Source organism: Macaca mulatta, chromosome 3, assembly GCF_049350105.2.
Source record: "Macaca mulatta isolate MMU2019108-1 chromosome 3, T2T-MMU8v2.0, whole genome shotgun sequence".
NCBI classification, from domain to species: Eukaryota; Metazoa; Chordata; class Mammalia; order Primates; family Cercopithecidae; genus Macaca; species Macaca mulatta.
This window is the reverse complement of record NC_133408.1, coordinates 85,425,627-85,438,896: the sequence shown is the minus strand read 5'-3', so window position 1 is coordinate 85,438,896 and position 13,270 is coordinate 85,425,627. Positions and strand designations below refer to the sequence as shown.

Below are 13,270 nucleotides of genomic sequence, written 5' to 3'. Positions count from 1 at the left end.
AACTGTCCAGTTTGCAAAGCCAGCTTGAACAACAGGCTTAGAGAGATTTTAGGCGCATGTTCTACCCTCTGGTACTGTGAAAATAAATAATTCAAATTCTAAGCTGCTGAAACTCTAAATTATGTTTGAGCCTTAAAGGGATGTGATTATGGTACCTGAGTCACATGACAGACAGCTGTAACCTTTGTTTCTCTGATAATAGATTAAGCCTTCTTCCTTACCTGCCTTGTTTTGTAACAATTTTAGTTTACAACATTTTAGTTGTAGATGACAGAAGGGCACCAAGGAAGACCCCTTCCCTCTACTCTGTTGATCTTCATGATAGATTAACCTCCCTCTTACCTTTTTCACACAAAGACTTCATGGCTATCACATTGTCTTAAGGTGGAAGGTGAAATTCAGTCTTGGCTATCACGTTGTCTTAAGGTGGAAGGTGAAATTCACTCTTGGCTATCACATTGTCTTAAGGTGGAAGGTGAAATTCACTCTTTCAATTGGAAAAGAAATGAAAACCAGCTATAAAGAAAACAAGCCATACTGAAAAGAAACGAATTGTACCTAATTAATTTATTATAACTCTATAACTTGTATAGAAAATGTTGAAGTTAATCCTATTACATTTCTTTGTCTTCTTCCTATATAAGCAAAACTCAACTTTTAACTTCAGAGCATTGATCCCATTTCTCTGGAGTCTGTGAGTCCCAGAATGGCCCTTCCCAGCTTTTCACTTGAATAAACTCTTTAAAACTGGATTCTGACCCTTTTAATTATATTATTTCAGGTTGATATATCTGGCTACCCAAGAAGGGACCCAAAATGAATCTTGCCTTGACCGCTGCTGCTTTGTCAATCAACACCTGGTACCAGCAGGACTGTTTTTATCCAACTGACTTTTGCCAAAGTTTGCAGGAGCCCTTGGCAAGGCCCCTCCTGGGTTCCAAACATTATCTCTAATATATCCCACCTTATTACAAGGTCCCATTCCTCAGAGTAAACACTTGGTCCAAATGGTGGGTGTTATAAATACTCCTGTATCAGCACATAAGTCTCAACCTGTAACTTTTCAACTAGGTCCCTTACAAGGGACACATGTTTTACTTTTGGTTTCCTTAGTTCCCATCCAGTAAGAAAACTTCTTAGAACTATGTAATACCCATATTTATTTCTCTTAGAAAGGTGAAATGTATTTAGAATTAGATGCTATACATGATAAAACAGAATTAACAGACAGAAAATTTTTCAAAATCAGCTGGGCGCCTGTCATCCCAGCACTTTGAGAGGCGGAGGTGGGTGGATCACCTGAGGTCAGGAGTTTGAGACCAGCCTGGCCAACATGGTGAAACTCCATCTCCACTAAAAATACAAAAATTATCCAGGCATGGTGGTGTGCACCTGTAGTCCCAGCTACCTGGGAGGCTGAGGCAGGAGAACTGCTTGAATCTGGGAGGTAGGGATTGCAGTGAGCAGAGATAATTCCACTGCACTCCAGCCTGGGCAACAGACTCAGACTCCGTCTCAGAAAAAAAAAGAAAACAGAAAAAGAGAAAAGGATTTTTTTCAAAATCTAATCCAATTGCTATCCATCTTGCCATCAAAGACACTGACTTACTAAGTGATGAATTACAAAATGCAATAAGGCAATACCTGATCAATTGTGGTCAAAGTCCTGTATTGATACAGGAAAATTTTTTTTAACTACTTCAATAAAAATTTAAGTAGACTCATTGGAAATGGCTTCCAAATAGCAGACAATATCCCTTGAGAACTGAAGCCCTAGAAGAAAAAGAAAAAAAAAGTATAATCTTAGATTATATAGAAAGAGTACTGGTCATTCTCTGTACAGGTCCTTGTAATGCACCAATTCTCCTGGTAAGAAAACCTAATGGTAGAGGGTGGAGGTTTATGCAGGATTTGAGAGCAATAAACAGCACAGTAATTCCACGGCATCCAGTTGTGCCTAATCCTCACACACTGCTCACAGCCATCCCATCTAATGCAGAAATTTTCGGTCATATATTTTTTTTTTTTTTTTTTTTTTTTGAGACAAGAGTCTTGCTCTGTCACCAGGCTGGAATGCAGTAGCATGATCTCAGCTCACTGCAACCTCTGCCTCCCAGGTTCAAGCGATTCTCCTGCCTCAGCCTCCCAAGTAGGTGGGATTACAGGCATGCCCCACCATGCCCAGCTAATTTTTTGTATTTTTAGTAGAGAAGGGATTTCACCATGTTGGCCAGGATGGTCTCGATCCCTTGACATCATGATCCACCTGCCTCGGCCTCCCAAAGTGCTGGGATTACAGGTGTGAGCCACTGTGCCTGGTCAGTCATAGATTTATGTAGTTGCATTCTTCAGTATTCCTTTAGATCAAGATAGCTAATTGCTCTTTAACTTCATATGGAAAGATAGACAATATACCTGGACAGTCAGGCCCCAAGGATACACTAAAAAGCCTGACTTACTTTTTACAAATATTAAAAACAGACCACTCAGACATTGACTTCATTGAGAAGTCTATCTTAATACAATATGTAGATTATTTACTTCCTTGATTAAAGAACAATGGGCTTTCATGTACAACAATTGGCCCTAAAGAGTGATAAGGTTTATAAAGGAAAAACTTCAATTTTGTCAAAATCAAGTAAAACACTTAGACCATCTGATAAGGTTTGGCCCAGTGTCCCCACCCAAATCTCATGTTGAATTGTAATCCCCATTGTTGGGGGAGGGACCTGATGGGAGGAGTTTGAATCATGGGGATGGACTTCCCCCTTGCTGTTCTTGTGATAGTGAGTGAGATCTCATAGATTTGAATGTTTAAAAGTGTTCAGCACTTGCCCCTTCACACACTCTCTCTCTCTCTCTCTTCTGCTCCACCGTGGTAAGACGTGCTTGCTTCCCCTTCACCCTCCACCACGATTGTAAGCTTCCGAGGCCTCCCAGCCATGCTTCCTATACAGCCTGTGGAACTGTGAGTCAATTAAACCTCTTTGCTTCATAAATTACCCAGTCTCAGATAGTTCTTTACAGCAATGTGAGAACAGTCTAATATACCATGTAACAGTCAAGGAAGGACTTTCTATTAATCCAGCTAGGTTGAAAGGAATTCTAGCTTTTCCACCACCGAGAAGCAAGAAGCAATTGAGAGGGTTTTGGGGGCTGACAGGATATTGTAGAAACTGGATCCCCAACTTTTCTTCAAACACCCAGCCTTTATATACTCTCTTATAACTGGACATTACAGACCTTCTAGACAGGACAGAAAAAAATCAAAAAACATTAGAAATGATCAAAAATGACTTTGCTAAATCCTCAGCTTTGGTATATCCAAATTATTATATAACCTTCCATTTTCAGTACTCAAACACTAAAGTGATGGAAATGCTTTAGGGATTCTAACTCAAAAACATGGAGACCGAAATAGACTTGGGAGTATTATAGCCAATAAAGACCCTGTAGCAGGAGGATGGCCACCTTGTATGCAAGCCATTAACAGCTAATGCTTTGTTAATTAAGACAACTGAAGACATTGCAATGGGAACACCCCTTACCATCTTCATCTCTCATTCTATGGAGGCACTGCTAAACTCACACCATATTCAGTATTACTCAGTTCTCAGACTGGCCTCACATGAGGTCCTAGTTCTTTCAGCTCCTTATATCACCATATCTATGTGTTAACAATGTAAACCCTGCAACTCTTTTGCCTTTGTTTTAAGATGAGCTGCTGCACAACAGCATAGCCCTAATTGATCAATGTCTTTCTCCCAGGTCATATCTATGAGAAATCCACTTTGCAAATACTGATGTTGTTGTTTGGCTTATAAATGGACCTTACTTAATGGATGAATCTGGATTCTATAGGGCTGGATACACTATAGTGCCTTTAACTGAAGAAACAGGAAGTGCCTATCTTCCAAAAGCCACTTCACCTCAACAAGTAGAATTAATAATATTAATTAGGTCCTGTCAATTGGCAGAAAAATATATTCACTAGTATTTACACAGACAGTAGATATGTTTTTGGAGTAGCCCATGATTTTGAAATATTATGGAAACAAAGAGGATTCTCAATTTCGTCAGGTCAATCCATTAAAAAAAAGACATCTTATTTCACAACTACTAGAAGTCATATTATTGCCCAAATCATTGGCCGTTATTAAAATTCCAGGTCATTTGAAAAAAGATACTCCAGAATGCAGAGGAAATTAGTGAGTGATGTGATAAGGTCACAAAGAGCGCTACTCTAAACACTTCTAAACAGGAAAATCTACCTGTATTAACCTTTAAGGAAGCACTTGAAATTGATATAAAATTAACTCAATCCAGAGTCCCAAAATGCACGCAAAAAGTTTGGGACACAAAAGGGGGAGAATAGTCACCAAAAGATGAAGAATGATGACTCGCCCATACTTCTTGCTGAATTACAGCCATCATATTTTTAAAGACAGGGTTTCAGTCTGTCACCCAGGATGGAATGCAGTGGCATGAACATGGCTCACTGTAGCCTTGACTTCCTGGGATCAAGCCATCCTCCCACCTCAGCCTCCTGAGTAGGTGGAACACGCCACCATGATGATTGGCTAATTTTAAAATTTTTTGTAGATATGGGGTCTCACCATGTTGCCCAGCCTGGTCTCAAACTCCTGGCCTCAAGCAATCCTCCTGCCTCAGCCTCCCGAAGTGTTGGGATTACAGGTGCGAGCCACTGCACCTGGCCTACGGTTATCATTTTTAACATATGTGCGTGATGTAACTTACTGGAGTCCTGCCAAAATGGTTGCCTTGGAAAAATAATATTACTGAAAACCATTTCTAACAGTAGCCCATAAGGTACACAAGTGGTCATATTTGCCCAAAATATAATCCAGGAAAAGCACTACTTACTTCCCAAAGATACTTTCCTTTATCTGAGACTCCCTTTGAAATACAGCAACTAGATTCTTTTCTAATTGCCACTTTCATAAGGCTACAGATATGTCCTGGTAATTATTTGCCTGTTTTCTTATTGGGTAGAGGCATTTCCATGAAGAAGAGCAATTGCCTTAGCAGTAAGTAAAATTATTGTAGAAAAAATTATTCCAACCTGGGCATTTCATTGGAACTTCATAGCAACAGAGGTACCCACTTCACTGGAGAGATAATTCAATCAGCATGTAGTATCTGGCCTATTTTTCAGTATTTCCATTGTGTTTATTACTCCCCATCATCTGGGTTAGTAGAATGCACAAACAGAGTAATAGAAACCCAACTGGCAAAATTAACTGAGGCTTTTAAAATTCCTTGGCCAAAATCCCTTCCATTGGTTTTGCTAAACAAAAGATTTACTCCTTTTGGTAAATACCAGTTATCTCCATTTAAAATAACAGGCAAACCTATGAAAATGTCTCCTAGAAATTGTGCCTCCTTGTGACTTAGTAAAATAATCTTTTCACAGAAAACTTCTTGGAAACATAAATCTAAAGAACCACAGAATTGAACCTGGAGATTCTGTCTATTGGAAACATTTCTTAAAAGACTCTCTCCAACCAGGATACAATGGGCCTTACCAGGTACTTCTCACTAATCCTTGTACTGCTAAATTAGAAGGCATAGACTCCTGGATTCACATCTCACATCTAAGGAAAGCCAAGCCTCCTGAATAGACTGTTTCACCAGAGAGTAATCTTCTACTTAAGATAAGGTGATGCCCAATTGAGAAGAAGATGGCAGCAGACATGGTTGGGTGTCTCAAGACCTGGACCAGGTCTGTATCCAAATTAATGCTTAATATTAACAGCCATTAATAGATGGAGAATATTTTATTTTACAAGCTTCTATAAACTTCTTTTTTTTCTCTCCTTGGTTCTCATGCCTTGGTACTACTATACCACTTGTTGCCCATAAAGCAACCTCTTTTTGCAATGGGCCCAACACTATGCTAATAGGTTACAAAAGGATGCTCATTGGGTATGTGGTCTCATATCCCTTTCCAGTAGTTCTGGATTTCCCATGGTGGAAATCTCTTCTTCAAGGGCAAGATTGGATAGAATATCAGAAACATTATATATCCATGTTTCCCCAGAACAGTTATTGGTACTTAACACTATTATGACTAAACATAATAACCATCACTGGTCTATTACTGATACCTTACAAAATAAAGGGTAAGGGAAGAACTTTTCCATAAAAGAAACTAATTCACTAGCTTTAATGCTGTGCTGCCCCAATTGAGACATGAAACAGACACTGCCCCAACTGAGAAATAAGACTGTAACCAAACGTAGGTTCAGCTGCTCACCACTTCCCAAACTGAATAACAAGGACAAGGTTCAGTAGAAGGAAAGTGACTTCATTTTCCAAAGCTAACAGTGGGGAAGTGGTTCAGGCTCCTGTCTTAATGAAACTGCTTCAAAATTCTTGGGCAAAATGCTAGGGTTTAAGAAGGGGAAGTTTGGTATGGAGGATATGTAGTGGATGGGGGTGGGGTGGGGGGCGTGCAAGGCGGTGCTGGTCTACGTGACTTGTTTTGATGACTTATCTTGAGTTATTGTCCCATCTTGAGAATAATGGGTTGGCACCATCTCAGGCTTGACCAGGTTGTACATCAGCTGCTGCCTTGAAGTAATCTCCTGGTGGGGGATAATTCCATAGGCACCTGGATTGTCTCAAGATTCAACCCCTGGAATTTCTGAGCAAACATAATTAGATAAGCTAGCAATGCAAGGAAGTACCTGGTAGAAAGAAGGAGAGTAAAGCTTATTATTTCATTACTAATAATTTGTACAAAGGACTGCAGAAGGAAAAAGGAAAAAAAAAATAAAGTCCTTGGTTACAACACCTCACTGTCAAATGCCATTCTATTTCTATGGAACACAAGTGACATATTCATTCTAGTGACTTCCTACTGCAAAGGGGTATAGTTAAAAGGTATTAGAATGGAACTGATCTACTTGGAGGTGAAAGTGTTCTCAAGTACCTGGGCTCACGGATGAAACCTGTTGCAGCATTATGGTGAAGACCCTTGAAAGTCCCTGGGAAAGTCTATCTTGTATCCCATGCAAAAGGTATAGCATCAGTAAAACCCACAGCAAAGAAGTATCCCTATTTCCCACAATTATAGTGAGAATTACCAGTAACTGTTCCCATCAGGATGGTCCTGACCCAAACTAGGATGTAAACCATCTAATGAAAATGTAGGGTCTGGGTCTAATATGGCTTGAATTTTATGCATGTCTTATGTATATATGTATATATATGCATGTGTGTGTGCATATATATGTATATTTAACAGATTACAGGAGGAGCTATGAATATTGTTGAAGATGGTGATAAACTCTGTCTAGTTCTTAAGAATAGATCAGTTTAGTTAAATAGCTGTTTCCCGTTCCAGGAGGTACCATTGCAGATGGGCTAGGTCTCAATATGTGATAAAGGTGAATAGGAGGCATTTTTATGGAAACAGAAGAAAAACAAAGGTTGATGTTGGGCACAATCTATCTTCAGTTTCAAAAGAAGGCAGTGGCAATCTGACACATTTTTCTCACTTGTGTCTCAAGGAATAAGCTTTAGCTTGTAGGGCCTCAGTAAAAAGGTAGCAGCAATTTTATTGAGTCCAAGTCAAAAAAAGGGAAAAATAAATTTAAAAGCATTAGTTTGGGGAATTGTTGCCTGGAAAAAATCAAGATACAATCCAAATTGCAGAGAAAAATAAAAAATCAAAAACAGTGGACAAGACTAGACTCTAACAATAGGTGTACTATAGTTTTTTTTTTTTTTTTGAAACACAAATTCTCTTTTTTCAGTCCCCATTTTTACTACAGGCAAATCATAGAACAAATTTATTTGTAAAACAAGTTTTAGTATTATTTTATTTGGCCTGATTAGCCTCATTATTTGTATAAAGTGCAGCAAGAATAATTATTTGCCATATAGGCCCTTTTAAAAAAATTGACTTTGCTGGAATGCTATTTTTTAAAAAAATTGACTTTGCTGGATTAGACTTTTTAAAGCCTCGAGTTCAGCCATGGATTTATCTGCCTGCAAATATCTGTATGAATTGGGTAAATTCTTCTCCTTTCAAGATCCCATAAAAACTTGGAGCTCCTAGGCCTATCAGAAAGTGACATTTTTTACTTACCACAGGTCAGGAAAGCTATATAGGGACTATATAGACAAGAGGTGAGGCCAGTTTTACTTAGGGTTCTTTTATCAGCTCTATAAGTCAACTTTGATTCCTTAAAGCAGTCTGTTTATAACTGAAACCATGCCATTCCTGTCAATGCCTTGGTAAAATGACCAGTGCCTCCAATGGTGTCCTGTTTAAAAAAAAAAAAAAAAGACAGATTTTTATTAAACTTATACAAATAATTATACTGCCATAAATTAAGTATACTTACAAATAGTTTTCAAATTCTGGAGAAATCAGATAAAGGACAGAAATGTTTCAAATTTTTTTCACAAGAATATACTCTGGAAATCACTCAAAAGAAAAAGAAAGATTTTCTGGACTCTGAAAAACAAAAGAATTACCAATACTTTAAATAAAAGTCATAAAAAGATTATTTTGGCCTTCCATTAGTTCAGTCTGTGTAACTAACTCTTGTTCTGCTTGATATTCATGAACACATTAGCTCTTCATGGGAGTCTTGGAAGTTTTTTACTTTATTCTAATGTCATAATCTCAAAAGTTATCAGAAACCTGCATTCAAGAGCACCTACCTATGGGATCAGAGTCCTATAGCTGATTATAAATCCACATTTTGAAAAGAATCAAAATAAAACAACAATTATGGATGAAACAATTTCAGAGCAGCCATGGTTGAAGACACAATTGACAAGGAAATTTCATCATCTCTGTGGCACATAATAATTTAACATAGCAATCATTATTACTGACAGCATATACTGAGACATATCAGAATTATAGGAACCTTATACAGTTTTGAGACAGATATTAGTAATACATTTATATGAATGTATAATGAATCCAATAAAGTTAAACATTATTTTATATTTCACAATGCTTCCTGCATGATTTTAATTTCCAAATAAGCCAAATATGTCTCTTTTAGACTTTAGGAGATGTAATATCTAAAAAGGTTAATGAGATCTAAAAAGGCTTAATTTAGAACTTGGAATTTCAATTTTGGAAGGTTTGTCATATATCAATGGCTTAAAACATCTGATAACACAAAATGGAATCACAGGTTATTCATTTAGCTGAAATGACAACTCAAAATATCAAAAGACAAAAACCTTTACTCACTGATAGAGGGGATACTCAGTTTTCTAAACAACAAACTTACATAGTTTGTATATTTGTCCCCACCCAAATCTCATGTTGAATTGTAATTCCCAGCATTGGAGGTGGGGCCTGGTGGGGGGTGATTAGATTATGGAGGTGGATTTCTCATGAATAGTTTAGCACCATCCCCTTGATGCTTTTCTCACAACAGTGAGTGAGTTCTCATGAGATCTGGCTGTTGAAAAGTGTGTGGCACCCACACTCTCTCTTGCTCTTGATCTGTGAGATGCCTCCTCCCTCTTTGCCTTCTGCCATGATTGTCAGCTTTCTGAGTCCTCCCTAGAAGCCCAGCAGATGCCAGCACCATACTTTTTATAAAGCTTGCAGAACCACGAGCCAATTAAACCTCTTTTCTTTATAAATTATCCAGTCTCAGGTATTTCTTTATAGCAAGAAAAGCCTAATATAAAGACCAAATAAAGAAATCACCAGGCCAACTAAATCTCTCTCTTCTCTCTTTCTGTCTTCTTTTTTCTTTTTTCTTTTTTTTTTCTGTAGCTTACTCAAAAGGCAAAGAAAACCCTTTCATTATCTCTCAATGTTACATGAAAATTTTGTTTAAAAAAGAAAAACAAATTTCATCTTTGTATTGTTGCATTACTAACATTGAGGTTATATTTTTTCTTTTCTTTTTGTTTTTGAGACATAGTCTCACTCTGTCACCCAGGCTGGAGTGCAGTGGCATGATCTCAGCTCACTGCAACATTCACCTCCCAGGTTCAAGTGATTCTCATGCCTCAGCCTCCCCAGTAGCTGGGATCACAGGTGCATGCCAGCACACCTGGTTAATTTTTGTATTTTTAGTAGAGACAGGGTTTCACCATGTTTGCCAGGCTGGTCTTGAACTCCTGGCCTCATGGGATCCACCCTCCTTGGCCTCCCAAAGTGCCGGGATTATAGGCTTGAGCCACCATCCCTGGCCTAAACTTAATTTTTTATAAAATCTTGAAAGCCGGTCTATTAATTTGACCATAAGGTAAGATTTTTATAAACCCTTTATTACTCTTTGTAATTTTTTGTTAAAGAGCAGATCAATGCTCTAAGAAACCTCTGTAATTTTGACACATGGGCACAGATTCTGGCCCTGCACTAGTGTCCTTTTATTTTAATGCTCAATTTATGGATATACAAAATAATATCCTTTAATTTTAGCCAACTTGTTCACACACAGAATTTATTTTATAAGATTAATCAGGCTGGGCACTGTGGCTCACACCTGTGTTCTTAACACTTTGGGAGGCTAAGTTGTGTGGATCATTTGAGGTCAGCAGTACAAGACCAGCCTGGCCAACATGGTGAAACCCCATCTCTACTAAAAATACAAAAATTAGCCGGGTGTGATGGCGTGTGCCTGTGATCCCAGCTACCAGGGAGGCTAAGGCAGGAAAATCACTTGAACCTGGTAGGCGGAGGTTGCAGTGAGCCAAGATTGTACCACTGCACTCCAGCCTGGGTGACAGAGTGAGACTCCATCTCAAAAAAAAAAAAAAAAAAAAAAAAAATTAATCTTCTATAAACTTTGTATAACTTGCTTAAAATTGGTTTTATTCTTTTTCAAAAAATTTAAAACAATCTTTAAACATCTAAACTAGGCAAAATTACTTTATCTTTAATAAAAAACCATGTTTCCATACCTTTTTATAACTTTTTACCAAGACATATTCTACTTTCTTTAGACAACTTGCATGTAAAACTGTTTTTCTAGTAGTCCCAATTACATATGTATAATGTAAACTCCTAGCAACTTTTATTCTTAGTGAAAGATATAGGAAGTAAGCAATTTTAATTATATACTAGGTGTAGAATCTAGGAGACAGGATAGAACTTCAGATAATGTTTGACTTTTTCCAGCATAGCCAGGGAGCATAACTAAGTCCGTGTGTCCCCTGGCTTTACTTAGAATTTAATGGCTCCAAAACTGGTGAGTTCAACAATTTTTAAAATGTCATAGAAGCAGTTTGTGATCTTAAAACATCTAGCAAAGACAGTATCTGGCTTGCCTAATTCAGAGTAAGTGTCTAAATTCTGAAGACAACTTTATTTTATTTTACCAATAATCTTTACCACTCTCTTTATTTCCCAAAGATTACTAAAGTCACATGACATTTTAAAGCTTTTCTATTTTTCTAATAAAATATTTTGTTTAGCTGCTTATTTTTTTTTGAGCCAATTAATTAGAGCTCTTTTCTATATTTTGGTAGTGAAATATCACACACACAATACATATAAATACACAGAGAGACAGACAGAGGCAGGTGATATGATTTTTCATTTGCCAGTTTTAAGTTTCTTCTTCTCATTTTAGATGATCAGTCTCTTGATTACCTGTTCCCTGTCCCAAACAATTGTCAGCCAGACAGCTTCAAATTTACATTTTTATAGAAATATTTATTAGGTGAAATAAAATATAGAACTCATATTTGATTTAGAGTGAGGAAAAATGGTGTGGGTAAAAGTTCAGTCAAAACAGCCGACGAAGGCAGACACTCTTACAAATGGAAATTTTCTAAAAGATCTAAGTTTCTTAATTGGATTATTGGCTTTAAGGTGGAAACTTTTAAGGAACAGGGCCAAGAAACATGCATTTTGTAGGGCTAACAAGTAGGCACAGCTGGAAGGCCAACAGACCTCCCCAAATCAAGGATCTCATTTTTCCACCAAATCCTGGGTCCCCCAAAGAGGGAAATGTTACAGGATAGATAGTGCAATGCTTTCATATTGTATCCCATCAAAAGGACATTTCTGTGAGGCTGGTGGGCAACACAAAGCCAATCAGCCCATTCTATAATCAGCCCATCCCCCATTCCATACCTTCCAGTTGTCCAAGAGCAAACTCTGCTTATTTAAATGCCCAATGAAAGTTGCATGGCCCTGTAAGAAGAATTATTTATTATAACTGCCATCAGTCATTTTACAAAGTATATTTTTAAATCTAGCTATTACATATCAAAGTCAAACTTTTCTCATAATGCCAAGTAATTTCTGGTCCCCCCACCCCACAAAGTAAAAAAGATTAGATAAAAGAGGAAGGAACAACAGGCAGGAGTATATGGAGAATCGGACAGAATTCTGCTGACTAAGAAGTGTTTAAAGAGAGAGAGCAGGGTCTTTAAAACAATATATGTCCTAAATATCAGTTTTAAGTAAGTCGACTTTCAACTATAAAGCTCTCAAAATAAAATCCTTTCAAATCTTTTATTACCAGATTTTAGCTAGGAAAAGCAGCCAATATTTCTGGCATTTGAATTTTTTTTCCTTCAATTTTGAATGAATTTTCACCATTTACATTTTAGTTAGAAGTGGCTGAACTGTATAAGAAAAACAAAATCTCAGTACTAGTAACTTAATAATAGCAGATTCGAAGTGGGCAGAAAAGAAAAGAAATAAAGAAAGATAATGCCCCAAATGTAAATGGTACACACTCACACAGTCACAGTTTCAAATGGTGCTCTCCCAAACAAGTCCCCACTCAAGGGGCTGGGTAAAGTGCCTGGAAACCTCCTCCGTCCCGATCACAAATGGCTCCAGGAGTAGCTGAGTCCAAACAGAGCAAAGCTCCAGTGGCATCACAAACACAAATAGTGTACATGCCCAAACTGTGTTGTGAGCAGCTAAGTCTAAGCAGACCAGAGCCCAAGCAATACCACCCAAAAAGACAGAGCTAAGCTGGGTGCACACCAGCTGCCTCATTCAGTTTCCAAAGTTTGTCAACTTACTCAGAGGTCACTTTCTTTGTACCAGCGAAGTGCAGAAGCCAGCCAGTGCCATGGCGGACAGAGCAGGGAGGCTCCCCAGGACAAAAGTGTCCTGTCGGTTTTGGGGGAAATTCCACAGGGTTTCGGCCATAGTGTCTGCGAGCTATAAGCAGCTGGTGCTCACAGGCAGCCCTCTGGCCCATTTGGCAGCATGAAGCCAGACTGACAGACTAGGATCACCCAGAACACACAGCTTCCCTGTACAGGACTCCAAAAATTGTAACTGAATGCA

At 38.1% G+C, this 13,270-nt stretch overlaps 1 long non-coding RNA gene across 6 annotated transcripts in view; it reads right to left on the bottom strand.

Moving 5' to 3' along the window:
• LOC144339859 (uncharacterized) overlaps positions 1-13,270 on the bottom strand; it is a 24,276-nt gene extending 11,006 nt beyond the window's left edge. For 2 of the 6 annotated variants that reach the window (XR_013415376.1, XR_013415375.1), the window contains exons 1-7: positions 13,000-13,270; positions 12,710-12,817; positions 12,095-12,154; positions 8,376-8,488; positions 8,117-8,294; positions 1,645-6,667; positions 343-487 (exon numbers count right to left, since the gene is read on the bottom strand). This is a non-coding gene — a long non-coding RNA (uncharacterized LOC144339859). Of the gene's footprint in view, positions 1-342; positions 517-1,644; positions 6,668-8,116; positions 8,295-8,375; positions 8,489-12,094; positions 12,155-12,709; positions 12,818-12,999 lie in introns of all 6 variants that reach the window. The other 4 variants (XR_013415374.1, XR_013415373.1, XR_013415378.1 and 1 more) reach the window with 3 other exon arrangements.